The 18,884-nt window shown below is 46.0% G+C and overlaps 1 protein-coding gene across 4 annotated transcripts in view; it reads left to right on the forward strand.

The window, feature by feature from the left end:
* Positions 1-428: 428 nt before the first annotated feature.
* BACH2 (BTB domain and CNC homolog 2) overlaps positions 429-18,884 on the forward strand; it is a 332,743-nt gene continuing 314,287 nt past the window's right edge. For all 4 annotated transcript variants that reach the window (XM_079779974.1, XM_079779973.1, XM_079779972.1 and 1 more), the window contains exon 1: positions 429-916. The gene's annotated coding sequence lies outside the window, so the exon portion shown is untranslated. The remainder of the gene's footprint in view (positions 917-18,884) is intronic.

The raw sequence follows: 18,884 nt of genomic DNA on the forward strand, positions 1-18,884 counted from the left end.
GTCCCTCCTGGGAAACGCTAGACATCGCAGCAACCCTGGGTCTGGAGGTCTGGCTCCCCTTCCAGAGTGTTGTGCCCAGAACCCTGCCCCCCTTCGTACGTGCCACACCAGCCCTCACCACACTCCACACTCCACACTCCTCCACACGACCCCAGCCCTGGCCTTTCCAGGCCCCCGAGATCCCGGGCCGGGCTGGACGGAGCCAGATGGTCAGCTGGGCCCGGAGCAGGGGGCTCTCCCGGCCGCGCGGCCACACAAAGCGGGGAGAGCCGCGGCGGCGGCGGCAGGGTGAGGCGCGCCCCCTCCCGCGAGCCGGCGGAGCGCGCGTGCCCGCCCCCGCCCCCGCCCCCGCCCCCGCCCCGCGCCCCGGCCCTCGGAGCGCCATTCGCGGAGCGGCTTACGCTAGTCGCCAGGCGTACGGCGCCCCAGCGGCCGGGGAGGTGCGCTGCCCGGCTCCCGTAAAGTTATTGTGAATGGGGAGCGGTGACGTCAGCGCCCGAATGTCAACAATGTAGCGATTGAGAGTGTGGGCGTTCCGGGGAGAGCGCGAGCCGCGCGCGGAGCAAACAGCGCCGAGCCGCCGCCGCCTCAGCAGCCGCCGCCGCCGCGACCGTGCACGCTCGGGCTCCGATCGCAGCAGCGCCAGCGCCCGCGCCCGCCGCCGCCCTCGCCACCCGCCTGCCCACTCCCGCGGCCGCCGGGCTCTCGCGCTCCCCCGACCTGCCCTCGACCCTTCCCCTCCCCCCTCCCGGCACACTCGGGGAGCTGGGAACCAGCTGCCATGTGATGCGCGTCCTCTCCTCGAGCTTTTGGTGACCCCCCGAACCGCCCACCGCGCCGGCCGCCGGGAGGGGGCTGCGGGCTGGGAAGACGCCGAGAGGAGGAGGCGGAAAAGGGCGCAAAGTTCTCTGGTGAGGTGAGTCCCCGGGCCCGGCCCCGGCGCCGGGCGGGGTGGCGGGGTGGCGGGGCAAGTTTGAGGGGGCAGTGGGTGCGCGGGGAGGCGTGGGGAAGCGGCGCAGGAAGGGAGCCGCGGTCCCCCCGGCGCGCAGCCGCCGGCCGAGCGCCCTGCCGCTTTGATGGCTTTTTCTAGGAACGGGAAGGCGGTGGGAGCCGAGCGGGCGGACGCGCCGCCGCGACCGTGCGCTCTCTCGCGGGCTGTTTACGGCGGGCGAGGCGGCATTGTATTTTGTTCGCGTCGACGGGTGTTTTGGAACAGCAGGGGGAGGAGGAGCAGAGGGTAATAAGTCAGGCGTGGGGAGGGCGGGCGGGAGGGAGGCGCGCGTCTGCGGGAGCCGGAGCAGCTGTCAGACCCACGGCCCTGCTCCCGGCCCGGCGAGGCCCGGACGCCCCGGCCCCCAGCCCGCGATTTCCTCGCGGGGCCGGATGGCCTCCCACCTGCCTGCAGCGTCGGCGCCCGGGACTGCTCCGTGAGCTCCGCGGCCGCCGCGCTGGTGCGCTCAGCTGTCACTTGCCGCGGGGTATCCGGAACCACGGAGACTGGCGGGGCATCGAAGCCCAAGTTTAGAGTCCCGAGAAGAGTCAGGTTGGGGCCTCGCAGCGCAGACCTCGGACTGCACGCTGGGTGGAACCCCTCCTAGCCAATGGCCAGGTGGTCGGAATGCGTCCCTGGGAAGGCAGAGCGAGAGGCTCGTGCCATCGGAGAGGGAAACCTTGCAAGATTCTGCATGAAACCAAAGTGCAACACACACCCCCTTCTCTCTCCCCGCACACTTCAGTCTACAAGCCCCAGAAGCTCAACCTAAGGAAAGGGGTTTATCCAGGGGACACCTTTCCATCTCCCCCTGTGGAGGCGCGTGTGGGTCTCACCCGGTGGGTGCTCAGGAGCCGAGCGCCCCTGGAGAGGGCGGTGGGCGGCGCTCATGGACTACCCCGGCTGCCCACGAGAGGGGACTCTAGCCAGCTTCTCGGTGACCTCAGTCTGGCCGAGGATTTGCAGGAACTCGGACCGTGGGAGGAAGCAAGGCAGGGCCGGGTGTGTGTCTATGAAAGCGGCCGCGCTCCCCTGACTTCGTGGGTCGTGGATACGCGGGGTGTCCCCGGCACTCTTCCGTGTGTGGGCGAGTTTGACAACTTGGGGGAAGTTGGAGCCCAGCGCTGTCGGGATGGTTTAGTCTGTGGCCCGGGAAGGCGCTCCTCGCTGCTTCTGCTCGGAGACCCGCGGCCCCTGGGAAACGATCGGGACGAGGATACTCCACACCCCCAGGCTCCCGGGGGACCCGCGGATGGCGGGACGCGGCGTTCCTCAGTTTTCACTTTCTGTCTGGTGCTGCCGTCCCTCGCCCTCTGTGTAAATGTTATCCGTTGAGTCTAACTAAAAAGGGTCATTGCTTCAGATAAAAATCCTTTCCTGCCTAGTGGGAACCTTGGCGGAGATGATGCCTAATGAGATATGTTGCTTTTGTCTGTTTAGAGTAAAATTAGAGATGTTGGCTGATAACGGTTTTCTCCGGTCATTAAAATGTAACGCGTAGGAAAGGCATGTCGGGCTGCGAAGGCTCCGGCCGACCTGAAAGAGGCTGAGCGGGAAGGCTGCCGCTCCTTCGGCGGAGAGGGCTGTTTCGGGGAGACAGAAAAAGTCTTGCTTAAAATGTGAGATTGCCCCACCCTGCTTCTCCAGCAGCTCCCCGGTAAGCGGCACTTTTCATTCTTGCAGGTAATAATAAACGGGAGTCAAAATGACATCTTGTTAGAATTAGTCTGTAAGTCTGTAAGAGCGATTGGTAAATTACAGTGTTGCATTCAGACTGCTCCAGTGAAAGGTCTGTCAGCGTTTTCATTATACATTCAGTTTTTAGGAGTTTATAATTTCACCACAGAACTTTGAGTGGCTGGATTTTTTTTTTCCCTTCTAGTGTTCTGGTTTTAAAAATGCATTGGGGGGGGGGGGCGGGGGGGCGGGGAATGCATTGATTGCCCACTTCCATCCTATTTGCTATTCCGGAAACTTCAATATCATTCAGACAGGAGTCCCAGAAATGGCATACACAATCATGGAATAAAGTACTTTTGTTAAAGCATACTTTATTTGTGTAGAGCAGTTAATTTCATTCTGGATTTTGGAAGGCTTTTAGGTTTGCCATTTGGTAATCATAAATGTGTTGAGTTAATTCTTCTGGTATCTGTCGACTCTGCAGGTGGATTGAAATGTCAGTTCGGATTGTATATGCCAGGGTTATATTGAGGAACAGTCTCCTCATACATGCGTATGCCTGAACTCATCGCTAAATTACGAGCACCCCTGTTAGTGACTTCTCAGTGCTTTGTGTGTTGCCAGTGAGGATCTGCCATAGAGAAGGAGTAAGGCAGAAAGTGAGGGAGGGAATCTGGACACCTTCCCCTCCCCCCTCTCACTTTTCAGTATTACTAGTGCCTGGGAGGAAGCCATTTATTCTTTCTATTGAATTATGCCTTTAAGTCGGTGTCTTCAGGCAAGTCCCTCACCTCTGGCTGCTGTGTGAGGGGCTTAATTATTTGCAAACTGCCTTGAAATCCCTGGATGAAAGGCACTGCCTAAGTGCAGAGTATTGTTATTCAGATATGGAATTTAATGATCCATTACAGTTCATCAGGAAAATGCACTTTGCAGTGATGGTAGGAAATGTTTCTACCTGATAGAGGGTACTAATAACTGCTTAAAAGTAGGTTCAGATTACGGATGAGACAATTAACTCTAGCCATGTGCTCTTCAATTTGTTGCAATTCATTTTGTGATCAAAGTGAGTCACAGAGAGCCAGATGGTCAGGTTCATGTTCAGATTTCTCCTAGACCAGCCCTTCACTTCTGGGCCCGCTGTCTGCACAGCCGAGGGGACTTATTCATTAGCGCTTGTGAATTTGTGATCAAGGCTCCAGTGATGCCAACAAAAGGGCTCAGATCAATCTGTATTGTTGGGAGCAGTTTAATTTTACTTGGATTAACTTGTGCTTCGTGTCCCTGGTATGGATCCAGCCTTAACCAGGGGAGAGAGAGCTCCCAGTGGCTCTCCAGCTCAGTTGTGCAGGGGACCACTGCCCTACTTTTAGTACCTCAGATTTCAGGGGCTACGGTGTCTGCCTTGTTGTAAATGCTGGCTGATGCTGAATGAAAGACAGAACACTTAGATAACTAAATACCCTTCCTGTTTGGCTGAGGGGGTGAGAAGCAGGACCAGCTTCTTGGGCAGGTGACCTGCACCATTGCACAGAGCCCCTCCTCCCCCTCATCTGCTCAGGAGGACCTCACGCTGGGTTTAATCTTCTGCTGTTGTCTTCTTGAAATCTTTGATAATTCTTGAGCATGGAGCCCTTCATTTTTATCTTTCACTGGTCCTGGTGAGGGAGGGGGCATAGGGTGGAGTGGCAGGTAACCGATACCCTGTCCCAGCTTCTTTTTGTTGACTGTTGCCAGGCAGGAATGGGTGGGAATACTGGCTTTGTGTTGCTGCATTGTCTGATTTTTTCCAAGGGAAGCTGGATATCTAGATTTTTATGTGGAATCCCCTAATTTTTAAAAACATTGGATCAAAATTTTTTAAATTTTGGATGAGAACATTAAATGGGCTAATACATCTTATTGTTTAATATTTCTGTATGTAGCCATTTTCTAAAGGCCTGGCACATAGTAGATGGTTTGTGAGTCTCCACCAAGTGAATGATTACAGCTGTTGGGGAAATTGAAAGATATAAGAAAAGCAAAACTTGAATCAACATTGAGTCCCACTCAGGGATTGATAGCTTTCTCTTTAACAGAGAATACAAGTTGAAAGACCAAAAATTAATACCAGGGGTGGCACTATGGGGTCCTCTGCAGGTAAATCATTCATTGCTTTCGAACCATCTGCCCTCTATTTAGTTGTTATGGACCAGATGGGGTACCTTGGCTACTTAATGCCTGAGGACCTCCATGAAAATTTGACATTTGAAAGCACCCACTAAAATAATAGCTGTGATTTATTGAATGCTCACCATGTGCCAGAAACAGTGCTAACAACTTTACATGTAACTCACTGACTCCTCACAGGAAAGCTGTGAAGTAGGCGTGGCGCCCATTCCGCAGAAGAGGAACCTTCTCATGTTATGTTGAAAAGAATGTCATCAAAATGGAATGAGTATTTTCTTGACTGTCTAAGGGTTATTTGTCATCCTATATACACAATCTGGCCCTGAGGTAATGACTGGGCGTGGGGTAGAGAACACAGCATACAGAGAACCGAGTCCCTATCCTCATGTACAAGAAACAGAAAATAAAAGATGAACAGATTTGTCAAAATCTGCGATTCAGACAGCAATCACTACTTCTGCCTCCCTGTGCCTCTCCTTTCTCTATCTGGATAGCCAAGAAGCTCCAGTGACACATGACCCTATCAGAGACACCAGCAGCTCCGAAGTCGGTGCTAGCTGCAAGAATTGGCATTTCCCCTGAGAAGGAGGTAACTTTTGGCACACCTGGAGCTGTGTTAGGAAAAGCAGCGCCGAGGCCTTGGGAACGACGAAAATTGCTCCTGGATTACCAGTGACAGTGTGTGACCTATTCCTGTCCCAACTTTACATTTTACGTAAATATTTACAAATTGTTCAAGGCCCAACTGAAACCTGATGCATTTTGTAAACTCAGTAAGATTGCCCAGAATATTACTCATTTTGGGGGTGGGGGGCCTGGGGTGACATTTAATAGAAAAGTAGTTCTTTCTTTGTCAATTCAAGGTTTTTCCTTTTACTCCCCCCCCCCCCTCCTTTTTTTGTTAATTTCAAATGTCAGTCTACCTGAAACGGAAACTTAACCTTTCCATCAGCATGCTACTCAGCTTCCCTAACGCTGGAAGTATCCTCAGAATCACCACCATGTCCTTTTCAAGGACCATTTCTTTTCTAAAGAATCTGGGAATTGAACCTTGTCCTACTAGTGGCACTGCTTCAAAAATCAGGCAGGAATTTCTCCTTTGTTTTCCTTGAGCTATTTTTTTTCCAAAATAATAAATCTCCCCAATCTGAAAGCATTTCACGTACTCGTTCATTGTAGTCATTGGAATTACAGCCAAAATGTCTCAGTCTTCCCCAGTGACTTCATAATCACCATTTCTCCAGCTTATTCCCTGGTTAACTTCTCTTTTGTTCCTTAGCCTGATAATAAATTGTCCTTTGGTTCTGAGATGTGTGCCTTTCCTCCCTGACCCTTTTGTTCCTCTCCCGAAGGATGAAGGCTGTAGGACACACTGTGATGTCTCTGAGAGCGGGCTGTCTCAGTTTTCATTTTCTTCTGAGCATGTAAATCCTCCACTTTCCAGGCCTCCCCTACTTCTTGTTACTGTCTTCCTTCCTTCCTGAGCCTGCAGCTGGCTCCAGGTCAGTCTCAGAAGAAAGCTTTTTGCGTTTCCAAACCCTCCATCAGTTCCAGTCTCGCATCATCCTTCTCTGTCCCATCACTTTCTGCAGATGCTCCAGGAGTTTCTTCAGGACTCTCTGCGAGTCTAACCCACAGATGGCTTGGACTCTCACCTTGGAGTTTTAAGAGGAGAGAGCCCAGCTTGCTTATTTCCATTCAATAAGTAGGAAAGCAAAGAGAAGGAACACACTCAGCAAGTGTCCTTAGTATCCCCGTAGCCACAGATGATTGGCTGTTTTTGTTTCCTTCCCATCCTGTATTCTCCTAAGCAGCGGAAGTTAATGGGCACCGCCAAATGGGCCACGTGTCCAGAAATTCCATTCTTTAGAGGCAGAGGCCTCATTCATTCACTAAACAAACATACACTGAGTATCTCTTATGTGGCAGGCATGGTGTTAGCCAGTCGTGGGCTGGTGGGGAGCAAACCCAGTCCTGATCCCTGCCCTCAGGAAGCATGCCATCTAGTAGGAGGGAGGACGTTAACCAGAGAGCAACAGGTAACCCATTGCATGTTCCCTGAAGGAAAGGTTTCCGTGCAGCAGGGAGTGTAACGGGGGAATGTGAACTGGTTGGGAGGTTGAGGCAGCACTCCCTGAAGAATTGCAGAGTCAGCTGCCATCAGGGCCCATCTAAAACTTAGGGCTTCCTCTTTCTCCATAGCCTCCTGATCTTATTAGTTCGCTACTGTCTTTGGCCCTTTGGAGTATTGCATAAACCATGATATAACCCTTTGGGCCAGTTTGGCAAAAAATGGTTCTTGTATACAGAGTCCAGAATTGATTTATTTACCTGTGTCTTCAGAGCCTGGTAGAAACAGAATTGTTAATTGCCAAGAATACTGTTTGTTTTTATACGTGGAAAAACATGCAAGTTAGCATTCTGACTGTGAACCTATTTAGGGTCCTTTGGACAATGTTGGAATGACTAGAGGCTACACAGACATTCCCCTCCCAGTTGGCTGGTATGTTAGGACCCAGGCAAGGATCTTCCTTCCGTGCAGGTGTGAGTCCAGCTTCCTCTGAAGCCCCTGCCTCCCCCAGGGCACTAGGGTCTGGAGGCTCTGCAGACCAAGAAGATTTTTTTAGGCTATTCTTGGCACAATTTAGGAGTGCGAGCAGTGTCTACTTAAAACAAATTTGACTATGTGGTAACTAAAACGCCTGCTTTTTCTTTGATGGTAGCTAACCTGTGTTGGGAGCTTCCTGTATGTTACTCAGATTAATTTATTCAGTCCTGGACACAATCCAGAGCTAGGTGTGATCATTAGAAGCCAAGGGACAGATGTCGCCCAGCTAATGAGTGGTGGAGCTGGGGTTGGAAACTAGGTGTTTGAGGGCTGCAGCCTGCTCTGTATCCACCAGGCCGATCCGCCCCCTCTCTCCTCCTCTTCACTGGAGGTCCAAGGCTCTCCAGCAGTTCTCAGAAGTGGAAATACAGGCCAATTCACCAAAACATTGGCTGTTTTGTTGATGTCTCTCTGAAAGATAAAATAATTTCTCAGTGACCTTGAGTGAATGTATCTCCTATCTTTCACACGGCTCACTTTCTAAAATGACATTCCTCAGGTCTAAGTGTCCATTTGGGGATCAGAAAGTGGAAGTGATGACATGTAAAGACAAAAGAAGAACTAAGTAGAACATGAGTCCCCTGGCTCTGTTCCCGAGGTTTTCCTGTAGTTCAGACTCCTTCCCCCTTGTTACGTGAAAAATTTGTTTTTTGGTTTTTTAGGTGTTTTTTCTGATGAGGTAGAAAAGGTGAAAGAAACCATTCCTATAAATAGGTTGATTATTCTACTGTGGAGGAAGAATTTCATTCAGACTCAATTCATTAGAGCTTCTAATTAGAAATATTAGCCACTAGTAACAGATAAAAGCAGGTAACCTTTGCTCTCATTCTAGTCAATTTCAGGAAGAGATTATCTTGCCAGATTAGCATGTTGCAACTCTCAACCAGATATTTGAATGGTTTTAGAGGACTCAGCTTTGGCAGTGACCCCAGTTACCTCGAGGTTGCAGGGTCACTGTTTGGAATGCTGACTGAGCTCTGTCCTGGGCAGACACCCTCGTCTTTAGTCAGGAGGCATTTTTCTTGGGAGCTGCTGGAACATTAAGTGTCCATTTATAGCTCAATTTAGGAAAAGATCGAGTGCATGAATGTACTGTGCTCATTTTTCAGTATTTAGTTCAACTTTTGGAGATGGCTAAGTGGGAGGATGCTTAGTGTGTCACTGTTGGAAGTTTTAAGTGATTAAAAAAATCAAGCAGATGAGTGCATAAAGATATCAATGCAAACAATGATGAACTTAAATTAAAGCCGCTGATTTAGTACGAGCATTACTTGCATTGATTTGTGGAATGTCTACATGGGTTCAAGGTTCCATATTATGCAAAAGAATGAGTCCTGAAGAGTCAAACTGTGAAAAAAAAATTAAATGAACTCTAAAGGATATTATTACCCATTCAGCCAGAGGAAAGTGTAAACAAACGTAGATTTAACTCTTCGTTTTCTTGTATCTTCTTGGGAAGATCAGCATCAGGGGTGATGATCTTTGCTGCAGGCATGAAGAAGCCAGGCAAGGTTTGCTCTCAGTTCTCCCCGTGGCTTCTTTCTGTCCTTCACTCTGCTCTTTGCTGCCTTTTGACCACCCAGTGCCCTTAACTAGTGCCCCACTTCCCTTTCAAAACCTATCTCAGGAAAGGATTTTATGAAAAACGTTTTACTAGGGTATAAATAATGGAACATATTTAGTGAATTACTTCTTTGTGAAAAATCAGCATATTAATAGGAGACAAAGCCAAAGGAATAAAACGCTAAAAATGAGAAATAGTAGAATTCCACACACTGGTAGCCTGGTGATGGGAGAACATTTCTGAGCGGAGAGAGGGCTGTTTATAAACCCAACCTTGGACAGAGAATATAGGCAAGCAGATTAGAGGATATAAACCACTGTAATATTAAAGGTATAAAGGGCAGATGCTTTTTAATGTAATGATATGTTTGTTTGTCAGTGAGCATCACTTTCCCCTTGCCAGACACTGATCTACTCACATAAACCTGTATAGCAAGATTGTGTGTTATTTGACATTTAAACAGAGCTTCAGGGGAAGTCACTGGGTCTATAATTAGGAATTTTTGTCTGTTAGTCAGTAGCAGTGAACCTGAAATACTCTATTATCTTTAAATGTTGAATTTAAAAAAAAGGGGGGGGGAAGCAGTGGCTCTCACTTATCTTCATCCTCAACCCACAGTTTTATTGATAAAAACTAAGTTGATAAATTAATTTCAAAATTGGTATGCCCCATCCTGTGGATGTTGGTGACATCTGGACATTTGCAGAGGTTGATTGATTAATGAAACCATGCTTATTTTAGGTAGAAGTGTTGCCTGCTAAATAATACCCAGTTGTGGGGAGTCTGATCTGCCTTCCATACTACCCTTCGCCCACCTCAAATGTCTCCAGCAACCATGCCATGTTGAGTTGATGGCGCCATCTAGTGCTAGTCTCTGGAACTGTCCTAATGGACTCCCTAGCTCATGCTTCCTTTGCTGTGGGTCAGATCACTGAGCTTCTAGCCTGATGAGAAGAGTCTCCCCTCTCCCCCTCTCCCCTCTCTGGGAGTGCATTGTCTAGTGGGGGAATTCTCTCTATTCCTACTTTCCCTCGTCTTCGTAGTTTCATTATCTCCCCCATGCCTTCCTTCCTGCCTGACCTTATTTCTTTCTGTTCCTCTCTGGTATCCCCTCTTTGTAGCCCATCTTCCTTCCTTTTTTCTCTTCTAACTTGTTTAAAATTTTTTATCTTTAGACCTAGTTGGTTTGGCTCAGTGGATAGAGCCTGAGGACTGAAGGGCCCTGGGTTCGATTCTGGTCAGGGGCACATGCCTGGATTGTGGGCTCAATCCCCAATGTGGGGCGTGCAGGAGGCAGCCGATCAGTGATTCTCTCTCATCATTGATGTTTCTCTCTCTCCCTCTCTCTTCCTCTCTGAAATCAATAAAAATATATATTTTTAAAATGTTATCTTTATTGTTGAAAGTATTACAGATGTCCCTTTTTTCTCCCCATTGACCCCCTTCACCTCACACCATCCTCCCCCCAGGCCTTCACTGCACTATTGTCTATGTCCATGGGTTATGCATATAAGTTCTTTGGTTAATCCCCCTCACCCGCCCAACAACTTCCCCCCCTCCCCCAACACACCTTCCCTCTGAGATTCCTTATCAGTTCCATGCTTCTATGTCTCTGGATCTATTTTGTTCATCAGCTTTCTTTTAACTCTTAAAAATATATATGTTTTTATTGATTTAGAGAGAGAGAAACATTCCTGAGAAACATCGATCAGTTGCCTCTTGCACGCCCTCTTCATTTTTACTTCTCTTACTTTTGATCCATTTTTTTGGGGGGGATCACAACTGATAAATAATAAGATTGTTCTAATGATATTAGGGGAACGCCATGCATTTTAAAGTAAAATTAACCATTAAGCCCTATTAAAGAACCAGAGTGAAGAAGACCTAGTCCACAGTCTCACTCAGAAGACCGTCCCCTCATCTTCCTCTAGTTAGACATTTTCTCAAACAGGCCATCAATAGTTTTTTCTTTAGTTTTGGAACTATTGTTAAAGTATCGCTTTTTCTTTTTAAATTGCAAATTTAACCTCTCACTCATATTTTAAAATTTGAGACACTTTCACGGAATATCCTGGAACATCACGTCATTGGCATGGCATCGTTTCTATGGGAAAATGTGTTCTGAGTTCCAGACAACCAGTGTTCCTGCAGATTTTTTGGATTCTGTGTTAAACGAGAGAACAAAGATGAAAGACGCATAGGATAAAGCCTGAGATGTCACCACTCCATAACGTTTGTGGGATCTGAATTAGTGTACAGGTTTCAGTCTCCCACATCAAACAATACATTTTAAATTTCCACTTATGTTAAGCATCTTGATATTGTGGGTTTGAAAGTAAGTCCCCTCTGAAAAACAGGAACTGTGCTTGTCTGTTACCGGTTCTTGTGGTCGATATGGCAACTATTTTGATTTTTCAGAAGGGAGGAAAAACAGTTAAATCCAGTTAAAATTAAAACCAGTTAAAATTAACTAGCTTGTGAGATTCGAACACAGCTGTTCCACACATCACAACACAGAGTTGTTTGTTTATGACCACTATTAATTACTGTCTGTTGCTCCTACTACTTCTTAAATAGCCACATAGATTATTTATATTTTTGGTTTAACCTTGGAGAATAGGAACTATGCAAGGGTAGAGAGGCTCCTGTGTGCTAATTTGCATGTACCTTGTTTTTGTTTTTGCCCGGTAGGTGTGTGCACCTTCTATATGCAAGAGTAATTTAGCCTGTCAGCAGTTTCCTACCAGAAGTGCTTGCTGACTCATGCGGCTGGTGCAGTGCTCAGCTGGCCTGACTGTCAACTGCCCACAGTGCCAGCGCTGCCCTGGGAGAGCACCAGGCGGTTTAGCCGCTGGAAGGCTATTTTCAGACCTGTGGTCACTGCTGAGCTGGGTTCCCTTCTTCCAGCAGCCAGACACAGCCTTCTGGTTGCAGGGTAGAAACTGGACAGATGTCTACCTTTGTAGAGACTGCATTAGAATCAGCACTTCTGGAACTCTCTCAGGAAAATAGATTTTTACTTCATTTTAAGTTTCTGGGACTCTTTAAGGGGAGAAGGGAAAGGAGAGGCAATACGGGAAAGGGAATATGCTGTTGCTTTCTTCTTAGCACCAGAAGGAACGTTCATGAACCTTTAACTTGGGCTTTCTTGGTGTAACCGAAACCTGACCCACTTCTCCCTGGGCGAGGAGAGTGCGTCTTGAATAGGGAAGCAGCAGAGTGGGTGCCGAGTGGCAAACCGGACGTTGTTTTGTGTGGCTCCAGTCCTTAAGTAATGACAGGTTTTGTTGGTATCCGTTGCAAATTATTAAGGTTAAGAAAAACAAACAAACACCTGACCTCAGGTCATTTTAAAGCTGGCATCTGATTTCAGAGATAGTTTTGCTGTTGTTTTTGGAGTTCAGCTCTGTTTATTTTCATTAGTCAGTGTGAAATGTAACTTTTTTGAGATTTCTCAATAAGCTTCCTTTTGTAGTTGCAAACGGATCAAATCATCCTGAACTGTCTTGAGCAGTGAGATCAGCTGGGGAAAAGAAAGCTTTGCACACCCTGAAGAATTCTCCTTCGTCTTTTTCTTTTTCTTCTTCTTCTTTTTTGTTTTTTTTTTTTTAGCTTCAATAAGCATTCTGCAGCCCCTTTTTGACCAGTAATAAAGAAAAAGCCAAGCCACAGTGACTGTGTGTAACATGATGTTGATGGAAGTTCTTGGTTTCCGCCGATACAAATGACTCATCAGTATCAATAGAATTGTGACTTCTAATAATAACACAGTGCAAGACCTTCAAAACATGTGGTTTTAGCCCTAGCTGTTAGTGAAAGGTTGGAAAATATTAGTTTAAGCATTTTTTTTTCTGATCTCTTGATATCACCCAAGTATAAAGTTGTTTTTTGTAGGTGTGATGCTCACAGTATTGTTTTTTCATCTTACTGTTTTTAGTTTCGTTATGACTACGGAGCCAAACTCAGATCATTTCATCGTTTAGAAATCTGTGCAGTAAGCATCTCCTGACAGGGATGTGTTTTGAGGGAAATGTGGCTGAAAAGCAAATCCTCCCTGAACAGAGAAAGGAAAAAGCTGGTACGGATGACAGTCCACCGAGCGGCTTGCCTCCTACACAGCATGTATTGCGGAGGGCTGTGGTATTGCTGACTGGCCCTATTGCCCTGTGAGTCATTGCCAGAGGATCCCAAGAGGAAGGCTCACAGAAAATTCGAGTCAGAGGAAAAGGCACGGTGGAGAAGGAGCAGCTATCACAGGAAGGGGGGTGCAGCCTCGTTTCCCCTGCCGAGGGGCTGCCGAGAGACCCTGAGCCTCACAGGGGGTTAGGTGTATGCTCATATTTTGCAGCCTGTTTACATGCGTCTCCATATGGGAGCATTCTTGTGTTTTTTGGTGGTTGTTGTTTGTTTAGTTTTGGTTTGTTGTTCCTGCAATTTGGCCAGACCATTCAAGATCATTATCTTAGCTCTGTACCACAGCAGTCTTACCCAAGAGCCTTTCCTTTTTGCATTCTGTAGTGAAAGCAACCGAATTTCCAGAACATGAGACCAACAGATACATTCACATTCATAAAGTTTTTTTCTTTCTAAACACTTCACCTTTAGCAGTGTTCTGTTATTTGTTTCCTAGCTACTAAGGCCAGAGGCCTTTGTGTCTTACTCGCTATGTTAGCCTTGATCTGGGAAATAAAAGCTTTAAAGGGAAGCTGAAAATTAGAATTGTGCACCCCGAGAAGGAGTATATCTGCCAAGAAGGACTCCTGGTGGTTAGGTGGGCCCAAATTAATAACCAGAGGCTAGCAGCCATTGCTGATGGAGGCCTTTCACATGTACTGCATCTCAGGGAAAAGTCACAGACTGAGCTACCAAGCCTCCTGCACTGTATTTCTGTCATCCGGCCCTTATAAAGGAGTTCTCGGAATCGTCTCTCAACCAATGGGCTGAGACCTGCCCCTTCCAGTCAGAACTGTGCAACCATATCCTCATCGGTATCTATACTGGCAAATCAGAATACCTGATTCTGACCAATCAGGACCGTAATATTTGGACCAATCAGAACTGTATGATTTGGATTCCTCATTTGCATAGAAATGGACCAATCAGAACCAGGGCAGGCACTTTTTCTATAAAAGGTGGCCTCCCCTTTCTCTATGGGGAGTGTAATTTCGGTTTCCTCCAGAGGAGTCGTTTCTCTGGTTTGCAGATTCTTCACTTGAAAAAGGTTTCTCCCCTTTTTGCACCTCAGGTTGGGGACATTTGTTGACAGAATTTTGTTAGTTCAAATTTTATGTCAGTCATGCCTCTTTCACACTTTTAGATGGACTTGATTTTTTTTTTTTTTTTGGTCTTGCCATCATCTCAGGATGTGGGATTTTTAGTGCTCATCCTACCCTGTTACTCTTTTTACCCTTGTTTCTTGCTGCCTATTAGAGTTCCTTTTCTAGGTGTCTTTTTCTTTTCCCTGTCTTGCATTGTTTTTCTCTGTTCTCTTAGATTCTGTTGGCTCCTGCCTGCATGTCCACACCCTTCTCACCCCGTTTTTGGACATATCTGGGCATGGGCACACACATGCACTCACTGTACATACATATGTGTGCACCCATGTGCTCCCAGACAATGCAGCTCTCTGACCCCGGTCTCTTGCTCATGGAGATAGCCCCATAACGGCCTCAGCTGCTACTGTTGCCATCCCTGCCAGCAGCCAGTTTCTAGAAGGGGTCATTCAGGTGGGAAAGAAACCAGAAGGAAAGTCGGACTAGCTTCTGGCCTGAGACTGAGAATGCATCCTCGGAAGGAGGCTGGATTCTGAGGAACCAGGAAAAGGCCCAAGAGAGGCCTGGCTTCAGAGGCCAGGTTGGGGATGAGGCTGGGCTCAGAGATAGCAGCAAAGGAAGACAAGACGTTGAGATGGTTCTGCCGTCCAGCCTGGAGTTGGAGATCCTGACTGGGTCAGAAATGCGTTTGGATGGTATGGGGTGGTTGAGGAGAAATCTGGGGGAGAAGGAGGTTCAGAACCTAGGGTGGGAAAGAGGACTAGGGTCTTTGAACTGCCCTCTGGAAGTTAAAATGTACCAACAGCCTGGTAGGTCCATGCGAACAGGCGAGAGAACCCACAGGACACAGTGAGGAGTAACACTTTCCCCAGGAGGCCTTCCCTGACTGCCCTGTGGAGTTCAGGGACTTCCTTCCTTCCCCAGGTACCCCACCCCTTTCCTCTCCTATCTTTTCTCTGTAGATTTTATACCCTCTTACATGCTATATGTGTTGCTTGCTTGTTTATTATCTGTTTTCCTCACTGTGACTTAGGCTCCAGGAGCTCAAGGGTCATTGTTTCCAGTGTCTGGCACTGAGTAAGGTGCTCAATCCTAGTAAATATATATTTGTTAAATGAATGAATGAATGAATGAATGGATTCATTGACTCTCTTTAAAAATCACCTATGCCTTCTTGCTGACCACAGAAGTCTAAACTTCTTTTTGGCAGAACATTTAAAGCTCCTTATAATCTGTTCCCACCCTATCATTTCAGATATATTTTTCACCAGTGTTTTCTTCATATTAAACTTCAGTTTAATTTCTCTTGAACCAATTTATGTTTTTATTTTGCACGGTTTCCTAATGCATGAGATGTATACATTGAAGTTCTTTTAATATATCCTAAAATTATTTCTTGGATAAATCAACTGGAATACAATACCAGTATAAGTGGTTCCTGTCTATAGGGAAATTGTTGTTTTATATTGGTGATAATGTATATAAAGGGACATAAAGCATTTGAAGTACAGGGCATGACAAGATGTTCTCAAAAGCCAAGATGAATAGTAGAGGTAAGTGTTGTAGGAGTTGGGGAAAAAAGAGTCAGCAAGGTTTGGAGGACTGGGAAGCTTTAAAAGGAGTTAGATCTAGTATATGTCCTCAAAATAGTGTGGGATTGGCTAAAATGGTCCTTAATTTGCTAGTTGACACTCTTCATGATTTATAGATGTCAATTTCATCGGCTTTTTTGTTCCATATCAATCATTGTCAGCACAATGTCCCTTGACCTTCCTTTTTATTTTTTATTTTTATTGATTTCAGAGAGGAAGGGAGAGGGAGAGAGAGATAGAAACATCAATGATGAGAGAGAATCATTGATCGGCTGCCTCTGCATGTCCCCCACTGGGGATCGAGCCCGCAACCCGGGCATGTGCCCTGACCGGGAATGGAACCATGACCTCCTGGTTCATAGGTGGACACTCAACCATTGAGCCGTGCCAGCCGGACCCTTGCCCATCCTTAAGATGCAATGAATGGAGGGATATGTAGATTCTAAGTGCAGACTTACGAAATGCTTTTATAATAGGATGAAAGGTTTAAAATGTATGAGGAGTCCTTCACTTTCATTGTTTGAAAATTATATGAATAGAACTTCTGTTCACTAAAACATGAAGAGTGAGAAAACAAGCCCAAAGTAGTTGATGAAATTTGTGGCACATATATAGGACTGGCCCAGAATATGTAAAAAAAAATACATAATCTAGTACATCAGTAGGAAAAAGCCAGACAACGTGACAGAAGGATGACATACTTAAGCACTTCATCAAATAAATCTAAATGACTAGTTTAATAATCAAATGCATCCAAATTAAAATCGCAATAACATACCATACACATTCTTTGATTGGCAGAAATTAAAAAAACCTAACAATACCATGTGTTAACAAGGATGTAGATGGATGGGAGTTCTTGTATATAGCTGGTTGATACAATTACATTGGAAAACAGTTTGCTATTACTTAACTAACACAAGTTCAACCTGCTAATAACTTAAGCAGTCTTACTCTTAAGTATACATATAGGAAAAATTCTTAGTCATGTGCTTAAGAAACATGGACAAGGATATTCAAGGAAGCATTGTTTGTAAGAGCAAAAACCAAAAACAATCCAAATACCCACCAACATTGGATTGAAGTATACCGGAATACTATTTGGTAGTGAAAAATGAGCTAACACCATGTAGAGGAGGTAGTGGAGAGGGAGCATGCTTGGTGTTTAAGAGCAAGGATTCTGCCTGTGTTCAGGATTTGGTTCTGCCACTTATTTTGTGACCTTGGGCAACTTTCTTAACCACAGTTTTCTCATCTATACATTGGGGAAAATAATAGTGTCTACCAAATAAGATTGTTAGGAGGATTAAATGGGTTAATATTTGTGACATGCTTAGGAGAGTAACCAGCATGCAATACTGTTAAACAAATAAAAATGCATGCATCAGTATGGATGAATCTTACAAACTTAATGTTGAATGAAATAAGCCAAACAGAAGAATATGTACAACATGATCCCATTTATGTAAAGTTCAAAAGCATGCAAAACTAAATGTATTATTTAGGCTGCATATGTAGATGGTAAACTAATAAGAAAATTAAGAGCATGATTTGTCACAAAAAATGAATATAGCCGTTAACTCCCACAGGTGATGGAGTGAGATATGGGGAAGGGGTTCCTTAGGTGCTTTCCAAGGTCCTGGCAATGTTTTGTTTCCAACCTGAATAGTAATCCCAAGGATGTTGTTTTTTAAAATTATTTTTTAAAGCTGCATGTGTTTTTTGCATATGTGTATATGCATGACCTATTAGGTAATTACATGCTGGTCACTCTCCTAAGCATGTCACAAATATTAACCCATTTAATTCTCCTAACAATCTTATCTGATAGACACTATTATTTTCCCCAATGTGTGTGTGTGTGTGTGTGTGTGTGTGTGTGTGTGTATTGCTTTCAGAGAGAAATGGAGAGGGGGAGAGAGAGAGAAATATCAATGATGAGAGAGAATCATTGATCAGCTGCACGCCCCACACTGGGGATCGAGCCCGCAACCTGAGCATGTGCCCTTGGCCGGAATCGAACCTGGGACCCTTTAGTCTGCAGGCCGATGCTCTATCCACTGAGGCAAACCAGCTAGGGCCCCCAATGTGCATTTTTAAGGGTTTTTGTGCGTTGTTATTTTCTGAAAATATTTCTGATTTCATCTGTTGTTTTAAAATTACTTCAGAGACTGCCAAGCCCAAAGCAGCAAGATGACATTTAACAGGAATAAATGTAAATTCCCACATTTGGGTTAAAAAAAATTGTTCAAGTACAGAATTTGCACACCTGTTTGGTACCAGTTCCCGCACAAGATTGTGAGCCGCTAGCCCAGCATGGTTCTTTGGTTCTTATGGGAGGTGACATCTCCTTAGAACCTCATGAAGAGAGCTGTCCTCTTTAAATCGGGCAGTGCAGTGGTTTTGCTCAGTTATTCTCAAGCTTGATTTGTCTCGGTGATGGAATACTGTGCCCTGTCCCCAGGGGCTATTTAGGGAAGAAAGATGTTGACCATAGAGGGAGCATCCTTTGTGATCAAGGTGTTTAGGGATCTGGAACTGGCCAAGGAAGCTGGGATGTTTAACATGGAAGAGGAGATGTAGGGAGATAAAGGGTGTCTTCTATCATTGGACGGACTTTCTTGGTTGCTCCACAAGTAGACCCCTGCATTGTCTATCGTTGGAGGCAGGTTTTGCTCCTGGTCTAAAGCTGAGGCCATGGGACCTCCCTTAGGCTTGATTAGAGCCTTTCTACCTGCCATGTAGTCCCTGGACCAGCAGCATCAGTGTAACCTGGAGATGGTTAGAATGCAGCATCTCAGGCCCACACCACACCTCCTGAATCACAATCCACATTTTATCAGGATCCCCTGGGACTCACATCCACATTAAAGTTTGAGAGGCACTGGGCTAAATGTTTCTAAGATCCCTCTTCGTAATTCTTAGGATTCAATTATTTTATTTAGTAAACTGAAAATTACCAGTTCATCTGTAATATCAACTTAAAATGGCTGGCTATCGTTAATTA

Source organism: Cnephaeus nilssonii, assembly GCF_951640355.1.
Source record: "Cnephaeus nilssonii genome assembly, chromosome: 9".
NCBI classification, from domain to species: domain Eukaryota; kingdom Metazoa; phylum Chordata; class Mammalia; order Chiroptera; family Vespertilionidae; genus Cnephaeus; species Cnephaeus nilssonii.